The sequence below is a fragment of the Maniola jurtina genome, chromosome 15 (assembly GCF_905333055.1).
Source record: "Maniola jurtina chromosome 15, ilManJurt1.1, whole genome shotgun sequence".
Classification (NCBI taxonomy): domain Eukaryota; kingdom Metazoa; phylum Arthropoda; class Insecta; order Lepidoptera; family Nymphalidae; genus Maniola; species Maniola jurtina.
The window spans coordinates 8,155,878-8,169,983 of record NC_060043.1 but is presented as its reverse complement, the minus strand read 5'-3'; positions in this window follow the sequence as shown (position 1 = coordinate 8,169,983).

The window sequence follows — 14,106 nt, the reverse complement described above, 5'->3', positions numbered from 1 at the left end:
TACAATCTCACCTGGTGGTAAGTGATGATGCAGTCTAAGACGGAAGCGGGCTAACCTGGACTAAGTGGACAAAGGTGTCGGTATACAGTTAGTGTACCAACTTCTCCTTTAGAAAATGTTATTATGAGGAACATTTATTTATCAAAGCAAGCTCCTGAAAAAATGTCCGTTTCAACAGTTATTCCTCAGCAAACATAAAAAAGGCCATTTGTAAATAGAGTCTGCCTCTGTTCGTTGTAAATATTTGGCTGGACATTTCAGTCAGGAGTTTTTGTTCAACTGTAAAACTATGCGTCATATTTCAAACTGAGATATTTGTGGTATGCAGAGCCAGAACAAGTTATTTAGCCGTCCTAAAACATGCTGAATAAATTAATTAAGGCACGTGAAAATTCTAAATTTAGTGTGAAAAATCCAAAATAGAATAACCTAGTCTTTAAATATTGTAGAGCAACAGCTATTTTTAGGGTTCCGTACCTCAAAAGGAAAAACGGAACCCTTATAAGATCACTTTGTTGTCTGTCTGTCTGTCTGTCTGTTTGTCCGTCGTGTCTGTAAAATGTGTTTCAATTTTCAAAGTAAGATAACTATACCAAGTGGGGTATCATATGAAAGGGCTTTACTTGTATATTCTAAAACAGATTTTTCTTTATTTTTATGTATTAGTTTTTGATTTATCGTGCAAAATGGTGAAAAAATACCCGAGTACGGAACCTTCAGTGCGCGAGTCTGACCCGCACTTGGCCGGTTTTGACTATTTTGCTTACTCTTCTAGCTACAAACAACGTTATGAAAGTTAAGTTTACGACTGTTTTGGCGAAGCGATAGTATTGAAAACAAGATGACTCAAATTGAATACCTGGTTGATGTATAATAATAATAGATTAATACACTGTTTATAAGGTTCATTCATCGGCTATCTTCTTTAATATTTAATATATAAAACACAAAAAAATGTATTTCCCTGTGTCCGTTAAAGACCTTGAAACCATTCAACCGATGTATCCCAAACTGATTTCATTAGAAAGGCAATAATATGAAGATGGTTTTAGACGGAAGAAAAAGAAATACGAAAATATTTTTTTGAGCGTAATAGCACATGCCGGGTACTATTACATACAATCGAACTATTTTATCTTAGACTTTTCCTTTCCTATAACATGGGAATTTTAAAAATCCGCCCTAATTCCTTGTCGACGTTATAAATTCTTCTTAGAAAAATTTCAGCTTTCTAGGTCCAAAGGTTTGAGTTGGGCGTTGATGAATCAGTCAGTGAAGAATTCAGGACTTTATTTTTAATACATAATATTCAAATTTTCAAAATAAATTATTCTAATATTATCTTCCATAAAATAGGTTGAAAGTTATAAACTATAACAAAACTAATAACAAAGGGAAGTGTTGCAACAAAATTGAAACAATAAAGAGCGTGGCTGAGCGGCACCGCAGTGACTGCTTATTTTGCTGAAACAGTGAAAATCGAGTTTGGAGTGTTCCGTACGTTCCACTCATATTATGAACTCTTATTTTTCTGCAGTGCAATTTTTTGTTCTTGACTTTTTTATATATTCGGTCTTTTTTAAAGATTTAATTAAAATTAACAAGGCACTACGTGTGGTAAAAAAATATGTGTTAAGATGATACTTAAAAATTCAATAGCAACTTCATGCTCACTTCTTTGTATTCAATGTTACTTTGTATTAAATTAAATACAAATAATATCTTTTTATTCAGCACTCCTAACAAGCCGATTTTATTTATTGAAAGATACCTTTATAAACACAAATGCATTCTGGTTGGCTAAATGAGATTGCGTATGCTAAATGAGATGCTTGCATTTTTCAGAACTGAAATGCGATCGACGTCAGCAGCATCGACGCGCCGTAAAATACGTGAGCAGAGGTCACTACAGCATAAAAAAATATTATTGACGTTCTCCAAAGTTCTTCGGTGCGATTGATGCAACTTAATATTGCTATCTATTATATGTGGGAGTCTTCGGCCGTGGCTAGTAGTAGTAGTAGTAGTAGTAGTAGTAGTAGTGGCCGTCCTACCGGCAAAGCCGTGCCACCAAGCGATTTAGCGTTCCGGTACGATGCCCTATAGAAACAAAAGGAGTATGAGTTTAATGAAAACTGCCATACCCCTTCCAGATTAGCCCGCTTCCATCTTACTGCATCACTTACCACCAGGTGAGATTGCAGTCAAGGGCTAATTTGTATTTAAAAAACAAAAAAGCTCATTTTCAGTATGGAAAAGCGTTGCTCTTAGGGCTCTCGTGATTTTTTTACAGTATTCGCACAGTTTCCAATCCGTGGTGTACAATCACCTTTATCCTACAGAATTGTTCAAGTAATATTGCCACGGATACAAAACTACAAAGAGTCGTCTGTTCAACTACAAAGTATTGCAACAATTCACAATGACAGCGCTCATCTCAACAAACTCAATAACCATTTCATACTTGCACCAGTATCATGCTCATAAAATGCAACAACGTTGTAATTCATTCGATATGCCACTTGTTGGCTTATCCATCAGATATAACCAAGTATTATTGCAACGATACACGACTACAAAGATACGTGTTAAACTACAAAGTATCGCATATTGCGTTCAGTTCAGAAATTTTCACACACCCGATTTTTGAAACGCTATTCGAATAATCGGATGACTTTTTCTGAAACTTTTAAAGATTAAAAGTTACCTTATTTAATTGCATTGTAAGATAAGATGCCCAACCATAAGTAGTAAAATTTTGTTTGAATCACTTACCGATTTTGTAATATGAGTTTGCCGAATACTGAAACCTTTGAAACAACTTAAATGATTCTAACTTTCAACAGTTCTAATCGTGCAATATTGAAATGATAACGAATGTTCAAAATGACATTTTTAATTTTTTTTCATTGAATAGTTTCGGAAACCGGATAAAAGCGTAATAAATTTTTATTTTCAACAGCGTGCATGCCTTTTTCTGTTTTCCAGGTAATCCATCAGACATGGGCAAGTAAAAATATTATAAAAGAACTCAAAAACTGCAAAGAGATGACACGAGGTGCAGCAATAAATTATTGCGACAGCTGTGTTCAGTTTAACAATTTTCGATACCAATTTTATATCCGTATCGGTGCGATAAAATGTTATTTTACATAAAATGCGACAACCTGGATAATTATTAAACATATCACTTCCAGGATGATCCATCACACGTGTCCAAAATATATTTTCGTGTAACGAAATGCAATACAACGGGGACGAAAAATGACTGTGACAGAAAAATGTAGAGTATGTTACATATCTCTTTTTCTATTATTAGACATTTTTATGTCTTTTCTGGTCTTTTAACTCCTATTTGAATTAATGAATAATGGAAATATTACCTCATTTCATACCTGGCCCATTCCTATGAAGAAACTATGTGCTTAATTGCGTCCTGCCTATGTTCTATAGTAAAACGTTTTTAACCGACTTCGAAAAAAGGGGGAGGTTCTCAATTCGTCGGAATCTTTTTTTTTTCCCACTACTAAGGACAGACCAGTCCACAAGTGAGCGCAATCTCATTTCAGAGTGAGAAAGAGTTAGGCCACAGTCTACCACGCCGGCCAAGTGTGGAATAGCAGATTTAACGAACCCTTGAGAACCAGAATGGAGAACTCTCAAGCACATAGGCTTCCTTACGATATTTTCTTTTACCGTTAGTAAGTCATATTTAGTTGTTGTTTAAAACGAATGAAAATCCGAAAAGTTAGAGTTGTACAGAAGTGAAGTGGTAATACCTATTTTAGTAGTGACCATCGATGTATAGTGACAGTCAAAAAGTATATCATACACGAGTATAAAGTAAGCAAACATAATATCTAGATACAACGAATCCCTTATTTACGAACGCAAGTTTTCTTTTACATATTATTTATTTTATTCCCCGCTATATTTTTACTCTGAAATACAAGAAATAGGTTCAGTAATATATTTGGAATTTTGCAGCGCTATGAAAACGTTACGTGATCTCGAGTGAGGGTAAGGTACGAGTGGAAAGCGAACCAAAATATCCCTATTACCTGAATGGTCAGCCTGAATTGTATTTCCTGGAATTTAAACCCGCAGCGCTTGCTTTGTTAAAAGAGCTCGGACGACAAAACGTGAAACACTAAATGATATCTCTGTATTGTACTAACATGCTGGCTTGCTTGGAGCTTGGAATTCAAGATAAGATAAAATGAAATGGTTTCCTTTATTTAGAGAAAAATTAAAATTTTCAAAGCTTATTAATTTTGTCAATAACTTTTTGTTTTACGTTAAAACCGGAGGGTTTATTAGCCTGACCGAGTGACCTATCGATGAGGTGGTGTGGCATATGCTGTGATAATATAAGTGGAAGATCACGGGTTCAATGCCGGGCAGCCAGTTAGAAAATATATAACTAATATAATATATACCTAATATAAAGCCGTGACCTTGGCTATTAGTAATCACCCCACCGGCAAAAATGTGCTGCCGATATTGAGTGAGTAGGTACTGACTACTGGACGGATTGGGCTGAAAGGCATGCAGATAGCTAAGACGTAGACATCCGCTAAGAATCACACTAATATTATAAAGGCGAAAGTTTGTATGTGTGTGTGTGTGTGTGTGTGTGTGTGTGTGTATGTTTGTTACTCCTTCACGCAAAAACTACTGGACGGATTAGGCTGAAATTTGGAATGGAGATAGATAATATCCAGGATTAGCACATAGGCTACTTTTTATCCCGGAAAATCAAAGAGTTCCCACGGGATTTCAAAAAACCGAAATCCACGCGGACGAAGTCGCGGGCATCATCTAGTTTTTAAATATTTTGTGGTAGTCCACTCTGACGAAGTCGTGGGCATAAATAAGTTAAATATTATAATAATATAAGATCAAAATCGTCAAGTGTAAGCCTATCTCGCAAATAAAAAAAACACTAAAATTACATCTTTTTGGCTCATGTTTGACATTTAAGTTTAAAAAAGTATCAGAAAACCATTCCTTCGCCATGGACATAGTTTCTACCAAAAAAACCACAGATCGGGAGATTCACCGCAAACATCCGATCGTTCACGAGTGTTCCCGAGTGAACAAATTTATTCGCACAATATGTCACTTTCGCCGACCGAGTTAACGAATGTTTGCCCGTTCCTTTGAACTAGCAAACATTCGTTAACACTGTGGGTGTGCAGCTTTATGATAATGTCTTTCTAAACAGCACTGCACTTTGCGGTAATGAGCCCGTACCATCCATTAAGCTATTTAGTAATTAGGTGCGAGCGCGGTAAGCTTGCGAAAGAATCACATTGAGCGGAATAGAATGTTTATACCTCACTTTTTTTTGCTTTACGGTGGAATTAAAAAGAAAGGTATAGGTTCGCTTTCAGTAATATGCTCGTGTAGTGAGTTATAATAACAATTACTTACTTTTTATTAGTGTTTAGGTTTATAAAATTATCAAATCCTTAACAATTCGCTGCCATCCTTAATAAAAAAGTCATTGGATTTGAGTATTATACCTGATTATTTTTTACCTGTAAGTTACTTTCAAGCATTTTGTGATACTGATTACTTTTATAGAGCACGAATTTTACTTTTGTCCGTATTTACAATGGCCGCCAAACAGAAGCTGTTATGTTATGTGATCTGCCAGAAAATAAGTTCATACCGTAATGCTTACCCTGGCTTTAAACCTGTGCGCGCCAGTGGTAGTACGGAACCCTCGGTGAGCGAGTCTGGCTCGCACTTGGCCGGTTTAGTGTTTGAAATGTCTTTCCGAACAGCACTGCACTTTGTGGTAATTAGCCTGTTCCATCCATTAAGCTATTTAGTAATAGAGTGAAAGCGCAGCGGCTAGCTTTTAGATGAACCACGTTGAGCGAAATACCAGGCTCTCTTTTGCTTTATTTCACGGTGAGAATATCTGATGCTTCGCTAATCAAAGCCTGTTATAAATCCATTTTTCCAATAGCCTATGGGAACTTTCAATTACATTTCATTACGTAACTCCTAGGAAATTCGTTGTAATATTTTTTCCCTTTATATTGACCGTTAAAGTTATTTTACTAAGTGGATATTTTTTCACTACTTAATCTTTAACAATATACTGTAAAATATTATAAAACTCCAGATAGGTAAAGCTCATACATTTGTATTCCAGAAAAGGTAGACAAATTCATACAGCGCGGTGAATACTACTTAGTGATACAGAAAACGAAACAGAGGATCTTCTGATTAAAATAGTATTTCATTAGTAGTAGTAGTATGACAAACTGCAAACATAAACTACACACGATACACAATCACACGCAAATACACAAACACACACACGCATACTCCACATATACACACATGCACACCTACGTGCATACCACAAAATTCACATAAGCGCCCAAGCACGAAAACCTATTAAGCTTAAGATTTACTAACAATTACATTACATTACTAATACTTATTACTAGAGATAAAGGATAATAACTCGGTCTCTAAAAACTCGTAACTCAATGTACGCACAAAAGAGTGACAGGCAGTTGGAATGACGGACGGACGGACGGACAGACAGACAGACACTAATTATTGTAGGTACTATGTCAGAAACCTTCCTTCAAGTCCCAACAACAACAACAAAGAGTCAACTCAATCGGATGAACGATATTGTGCACTTTTCCTTACTCTTGCACTTTAACCCCAGCACAAAATAGGTATGTCTATAAACTCAACATGCTTATTAATAATTTAAGTTTTGGCCATAGGGATTATATTCACATAATAGACACGAATAATTTTATAAAAAAATTTTCACTGACAAAGGATACAATGTACTTGCCCCTTAGTTATAAGAAACAAATAGCTACCTTGGTAGCTTGTAATATACAAGACACAGCTATTTTTAGCTTGAGTTCTTTTGAAAACGGTACATGTTGTACTAATAATATAGACCTAATTAGTAATACTACTAATTCCAGTTTTTTTACGTTGGATACAAACTATTATAATAGTTTGGATACAAATAGTTGCATGGACACTACTGTAAACAGTAATAAGATTTTAAACTAAGTAGTGCGACAACAGATAAGCTATGTAAAATCAATCTTGTACACCAAAATATTCAGGGCTTATCTGGCAAAGAACATGAGATAGAACTATTTATTAAAAAATTTGATATTGACATCTTATGCCTCACTGAGCATTGGCTCAATAGTTATCAATTAATAGTAAATTTAAAACATTATCAATTGTCAAGTGCGTTCTCTAGAAAGAAAGCTATACGCGGAGGGTCTTTAATATTAACCCGCAACAATATCAATTATAAAGAACGGAAAGACATTGTTAATCTTTCATTGGAACGCACTATTGAGCTGTCCTGTGTTGAGCTGGAGCGCTATATTGTCGTCTGCGTGTACCGACCCCCCTCAGGTGACTTTGTTCTGTTTGAGGACGTTATGGAAGAGGCCTTGAGGCGGATATGTAGGTCATCAAAAAAGATATTAGTTTGTGGAGACTTCAATATTGATATTTTGCTTCACACTTCTTTTACTGACAGATTACTCAATTTATTTAAAAGCTTTAATTTACAGAAAATTTTCAATGAACCAACACGGATAACTGCAAATTCAGCCACTTGTATAGATAACATTTTCTGTGACTGTAAGATTGTCGCAAAATCGATCATGACGAATCTAAGATCCGATCACTGTGGACAAATGATATCTGTTCCCAGTGATAATCAAGACATAACAAAGTTAATAAAGTATAGGCCAGTAACCACTAAAAAGGTAAAGCAGTTCAAACTAAAGGTTTTAACTGCTTTACCTAAACTTGACTTTACTCAGGGTGGTCCGGATGAACACTATAATGCTTTTTTTGATCTCATAAACTCTCAATTTAATTCTACCTTTAAAATTGTAGAAAAAAAACTGTTTAAAAATCTTAAATTTAGTGACTGGGCTACTGTTGGCATCTATAAAAGTAGAAATAAGTTGTTCGACTTGTATGCAGAAAAACAATATAACTACACTCCCACATTTGTTGAATATGTAAAAAATTATTCAAAATTATTCAAAAAGGTTTGCATACAAGCAAAGTCACTCTGCATAAAGCAAAAAATTATTAATTCTGATAATAAAATTAAAGCAGCTTGGGATATCATCACGGATGAAACTGGGAAACAAAAAGTGCATAACAATAAATTGGAGCTAAAAATTAATAACCGTATTATTGACTCCAATATTGAAATTGCAAATACATTTGAGAATTTTTTCCAGAACATTCCAGTCATCACTACTAGTTCCCTTAGCTCTTCACCAACAGAAGCCTATGATCTTCTCAGGGCTAATGTCACTGAATGCGGTGTGTTGTTTAGGTTTGAATACGTTACTCCATATGACATTGTTAAAGTGTTCAAATCTTTACAAAGCAAAAAAACCGGAGATCTGTGGGGAATATCAGTAAAAATAATTAACAATATTATTGATATTATTGCGCCATATCTAGCCTTAATTTTTAATGAGTCTGTGGATACAGGCGCTTTTCCAGATCTCATGAAATGTAGTAAATTGATACCTCTTTTTAAATCGGGTAGCAAAAGTGACCCAAACAATTACAGGCCAATTTCAATTTTGCCAACACTGAGCAAGATATTTGAGAAAATCATGCTCAACCAACTGCTTCAGCATTTCAATTTTAATAAGCTACTCCATTCTGAACAGTATGGCTTCACTAAAGGTCGATCAACAACCGACGCGGCCGCAATGCTGTTAAAGCATATATTCAATGCGTGGGAGGGGTCACAGAATGCCATTGGTATTTTCTGTGATTTATCCAAGGCATTTGATTGCGTTGAGCACGAGACTCTTTTAGTTAAATTGAGCCACTATGGAATCAAAGACACTGCGCTTGGTCTCATTGCGTCCTATCTTAGTGATCGTATTCAAACAGTATGTGTGAATGATGTGAAGTCATCCGGATCAGCCTCACTAATGGGTGTTCCTCAAGGCTCTATTCTAGGTCCTTTCATGTTCTTAGTATACATAAACGATTTACCATATGTAGTCCAAAATATTTGCGATATCGTACTATTTGCTGACGATACGTCTTTGATTTTTAAAGTCGATAGAAATAAGGACAATTTTGACGATATAAATGGTGCCATATCTCAGGTAACTCACTGGTTTACTGTAAATAATCTACTTTTAAATGCAAAAAAAACTAAGTGTATTGAATTCGCACTGCCCAATACCAAGAACACAAGTAACATTAATTTAATGATAAATAATGATATTTTGAAAATAGAAGAGACTACTACATTTTTGGGGATAACCTTAGATGCGAAGCTTCAATGGGGCACCCATATATCAACTCTTGCTGGCAAACTAAGCTCTGCTGCTTACGCGGTTAGAAAGATTCGACAATTAACTGACGTGGAGACCGCAAAGATAGTATATTTTGCTTATTTTCATAGTATTATGTCTTATGGAATCTTAATATGGGGTAGAGCGGCAGATATTGGGAGAGTTTTTGTATTACAAAAAAGGGCAATACGCGCAATTTATAACTTAAAACCACGCGATTCACTTCGAGAAAAATTTAAGGAAATAGGTATCCTTACCGTAGCCTCTCAATATATTTACAACAACATAATTTTTGTAAGACAAAATATTCTTAGTTACAAGAGGGTTGGCGATCTACACAACAGGCTGACTAGACACCGTAACAGGCTTGCGACTCCTACGCTCCGTCTCAGGAAGGTCCAAAAGTCATTTGTGGGAATGGGTATAATCTTCTATAACAAAATTCCTCAGTCAATTTTGGACTTGCCTTTACACAGGTTCAAAAAATCTATTAAAAATATGCTCTTGAGAAAAGCATATTATACTATCGAAGATTATGTAAATGATAAAAAAGCGTGGATTTGAACTTCGATTCGCTCCAGCAATGCGCAGGACTTCAATTGCTTTTATACATGGCATAATATTGTATATCAAATCTTTGAAAAGAGCAACCGCCGAGTTTCTTGCTGGTTCTTCTCGGTAGGAAAGGCATTCCGAACCAGTGGTAGATGCTTTTGACGATTCGAAAGAACTTGTAAAAGTCTAATTGAATAAAAACATTTTGAATTTGAATTTGAATTTGATTTCATTAGAAAGGCAATAATATGAAGATGGTTTTAGACGGAAGAAAAAGAAATACGAAAATATTTTTTTGAGCGTAATAGCACATGCCGGGTACTATTACATACAATCGAACTATTTTATCTTAGACTTTTCCTTTCCTATAACATGGGAATTTTAAAAATCCGCCCTAATTCCTTGTCGACGTTATAAATTCTTCTTAGAAAAATTTCAGCTTTCTAGGTCCAAAGGTTTGAGTTGGGCGTTGATGAATCAGTCAGTGAAGAATTCAGGACTTTATTTTTAATACATAATATTCAAATTTTCAAAATAAATTATTCTAATATTATCTTCCATAAAATAGGTTGAAAGTTATAAACTATAACAAAACTAATAACAAAGGGAAGTGTTGCAACAAAATTGAAACAATAAAGAGCGTGGCTGAGCGGCACCGCAGTGACTGCTTATTTTGCTGAAACAGTGAAAATCGAGTTTGGAGTGTTCCGTACGTTCCACTCATATTATGAACTCTTATTTTTCTGCAGTGCAATTTTTTGTTCTTGACTTTTTTATATATTCGGTCTTTTTTAAAGATTTAATTAAAATTAACAAGGCACTACGTGTGGTAAAAAAATATGTGTTAAGATGATACTTAAAAATTCAATAGCAACTTCATGCTCACTTCTTTGTATTCAATGTTACTTTGTATTAAATTAAATACAAATAATATCTTTTTATTCAGCACTCCTAACAAGCCGATTTTATTTATTGAAAGATACCTTTATAAACACAAATGCATTCTGGTTGGCTAAATGAGATTGCGTATGCTAAATGAGATGCTTGCATTTTTCAGAACTGAAATGCGATCGACGTCAGCAGCATCGACGCGCCGTAAAATACGTGAGCAGAGGTCACTACAGCATAAAAAAATATTATTGACGTTCTCCAAAGTTCTTCGGTGCGATTGATGCAACTTAATATTGCTATCTATTATATGTGGGAGTCTTCGGCCGTGGCTAGTAGTAGTAGTAGTAGTAGTAGTAGTAGTAGTGGCCGTCCTACCGGCAAAGCCGTGCCACCAAGCGATTTAGCGTTCCGGTACGATGCCCTATAGAAACAAAAGGAGTATGAGTTTAATGAAAACTGCCATACCCCTTCCAGATTAGCCCGCTTCCATCTTACTGCATCACTTACCACCAGGTGAGATTGCAGTCAAGGGCTAATTTGTATTTAAAAAACAAAAAAGCTCATTTTCAGTATGGAAAAGCGTTGCTCTTAGGGCTCTCGTGATTTTTTTACAGTATTCGCACAGTTTCCAATCCGTGGTGTACAATCACCTTTATCCTACAGAATTGTTCAAGTAATATTGCCACGGATACAAAACTACAAAGAGTCGTCTGTTCAACTACAAAGTATTGCAACAATTCACAATGACAGCGCTCATCTCAACAAACTCAATAACCATTTCATACTTGCACCAGTATCATGCTCATAAAATGCAACAACGTTGTAATTCATTCGATATGCCACTTGTTGGCTTATCCATCAGATATAACCAAGTATTATTGCAACGATACACGACTACAAAGATACGTGTTAAACTACAAAGTATCGCATATTGCGTTCAGTTCAGAAATTTTCACACACCCGATTTTTGAAACGCTATTCGAATAATCGGATGACTTTTTCTGAAACTTTTAAAGATTAAAAGTTACCTTATTTAATTGCATTGTAAGATAAGATGCCCAACCATAAGTAGTAAAATTTTGTTTGAATCACTTACCGATTTTGTAATATGAGTTTGCCGAATACTGAAACCTTTGAAACAACTTAAATGATTCTAACTTTCAACAGTTCTAATCGTGCAATATTGAAATGATAACGAATGTTCAAAATGACATTTTTAATTTTTTTTCATTGAATAGTTTCGGAAACCGGATAAAAGCGTAATAAATTTTTATTTTCAACAGCGTGCATGCCTTTTTCTGTTTTCCAGGTAATCCATCAGACATGGGCAAGTAAAAATATTATAAAAGAACTCAAAAACTGCAAAGAGATGACACGAGGTGCAGCAATAAATTATTGCGACAGCTGTGTTCAGTTTAACAATTTTCGATACCAATTTTATATCCGTATCGGTGCGATAAAATGTTATTTTACATAAAATGCGACAACCTGGATAATTATTAAACATATCACTTCCAGGATGATCCATCACACGTGTCCAAAATATATTTTCGTGTAACGAAATGCAATACAACGGGGACGAAAAATGACTGTGACAGAAAAATGTAGAGTATGTTACATATCTCTTTTTCTATTATTAGACATTTTTATGTCTTTTCTGGTCTTTTAACTCCTATTTGAATTAATGAATAATGGAAATATTACCTCATTTCATACCTGGCCCATTCCTATGAAGAAACTATGTGCTTAATTGCGTCCTGCCTATGTTCTATAGTAAAACGTTTTTAACCGACTTCGAAAAAAGGGGGAGGTTCTCAATTCGTCGGAATCTTTTTTTTTATTTATCTTTCATAATACCATCATCCCACTACTAAGGACAGACCAGTCCACAAGTGAGCGCAATCTCATTTCAGAGTGAGAAAGAGTTAGGCCACAGTCTACCACGCCGGCCAAGTGTGGAATAGCAGATTTAACGAACCCTTGAGAACCAGAATGGAGAACTCTCAAGCACATAGGCTTCCTTACGATATTTTCTTTTACCGTTAGTAAGTCATATTTAGTTGTTGTTTAAAACGAATGAAAATCCGAAAAGTTAGAGTTGTACAGAAGTGAAGTGGTAATACCTATTTTAGTAGTGACCATCGATGTATAGTGACAGTCAAAAAGTATATCATACACGAGTATAAAGTAAGCAAACATAATATCTAGATACAACGAATCCCTTATTTACGAACGCAAGTTTTCTTTTACATATTATTTATTTTATTCCCCGCTATATTTTTACTCTGAAATACAAGAAATAGGTTCAGTAATATATTTGGAATTTTGCAGCGCTATGAAAACGTTACGTGATCTCGAGTGAGGGTAAGGTACGAGTGGAAAGCGAACCAAAATATCCCTATTACCTGAATGGTCAGCCTGAATTGTATTTCCTGGAATTTAAACCCGCAGCGCTTGCTTTGTTAAAAGAGCTCGGACGACAAAACGTGAAACACTAAATGATATCTCTGTATTGTACTAACATGCTGGCTTGCTTGGAGCTTGGAATTCAAGATAAGATAAAATGAAATGGTTTCCTTTATTTAGAGAAAAATTAAAATTTTCAAAGCTTATTAATTTTGTCAATAACTTTTTGTTTTACGTTAAAACCGGAGGGTTTATTAGCCTGACCGAGTGACCTATCGATGAGGTGGTGTGGCATATGCTGTGATAATATAAGTGGAAGATCACGGGTTCAATGCCGGGCAGCCAGTTAGAAAATATATAACTAATATAATATATACCTAATATAAAGCCGTGACCTTGGCTATTAGTAATCACCCCACCGGCAAAAATGTGCTGCCGATATTGAGTGAGTAGGTACTGACTACTGGACGGATTGGGCTGAAAGGCATGCAGATAGCTAAGACGTAGACATCCGCTAAGAATCACACTAATATTATAAAGGCGAAAGTTTGTATGTGTGTGTGTGTGTGTGTGTGTGTGTGTGTGTGTATGTTTGTTACTCCTTCACGCAAAAACTACTGGACGGATTAGGCTGAAATTTGGAATGGAGATAGATAATATCCAGGATTAGCACATAGGCTACTTTTTATCCCGGAAAATCAAAGAGTTCCCACGGGATTTCAAAAAACCGAAATCCACGCGGACGAAGTCGCGGGCATCATCTAGTTTTTAAATATTTTGTGGTAGTCCACTCTGACGAAGTCGTGGGCATAAATAAGTTAAATATTATAATAATATAAGATCAAAATCGTCAAGTGTAAGCCTATCTCGCAAATAAAAAAAACACTAAAATTAC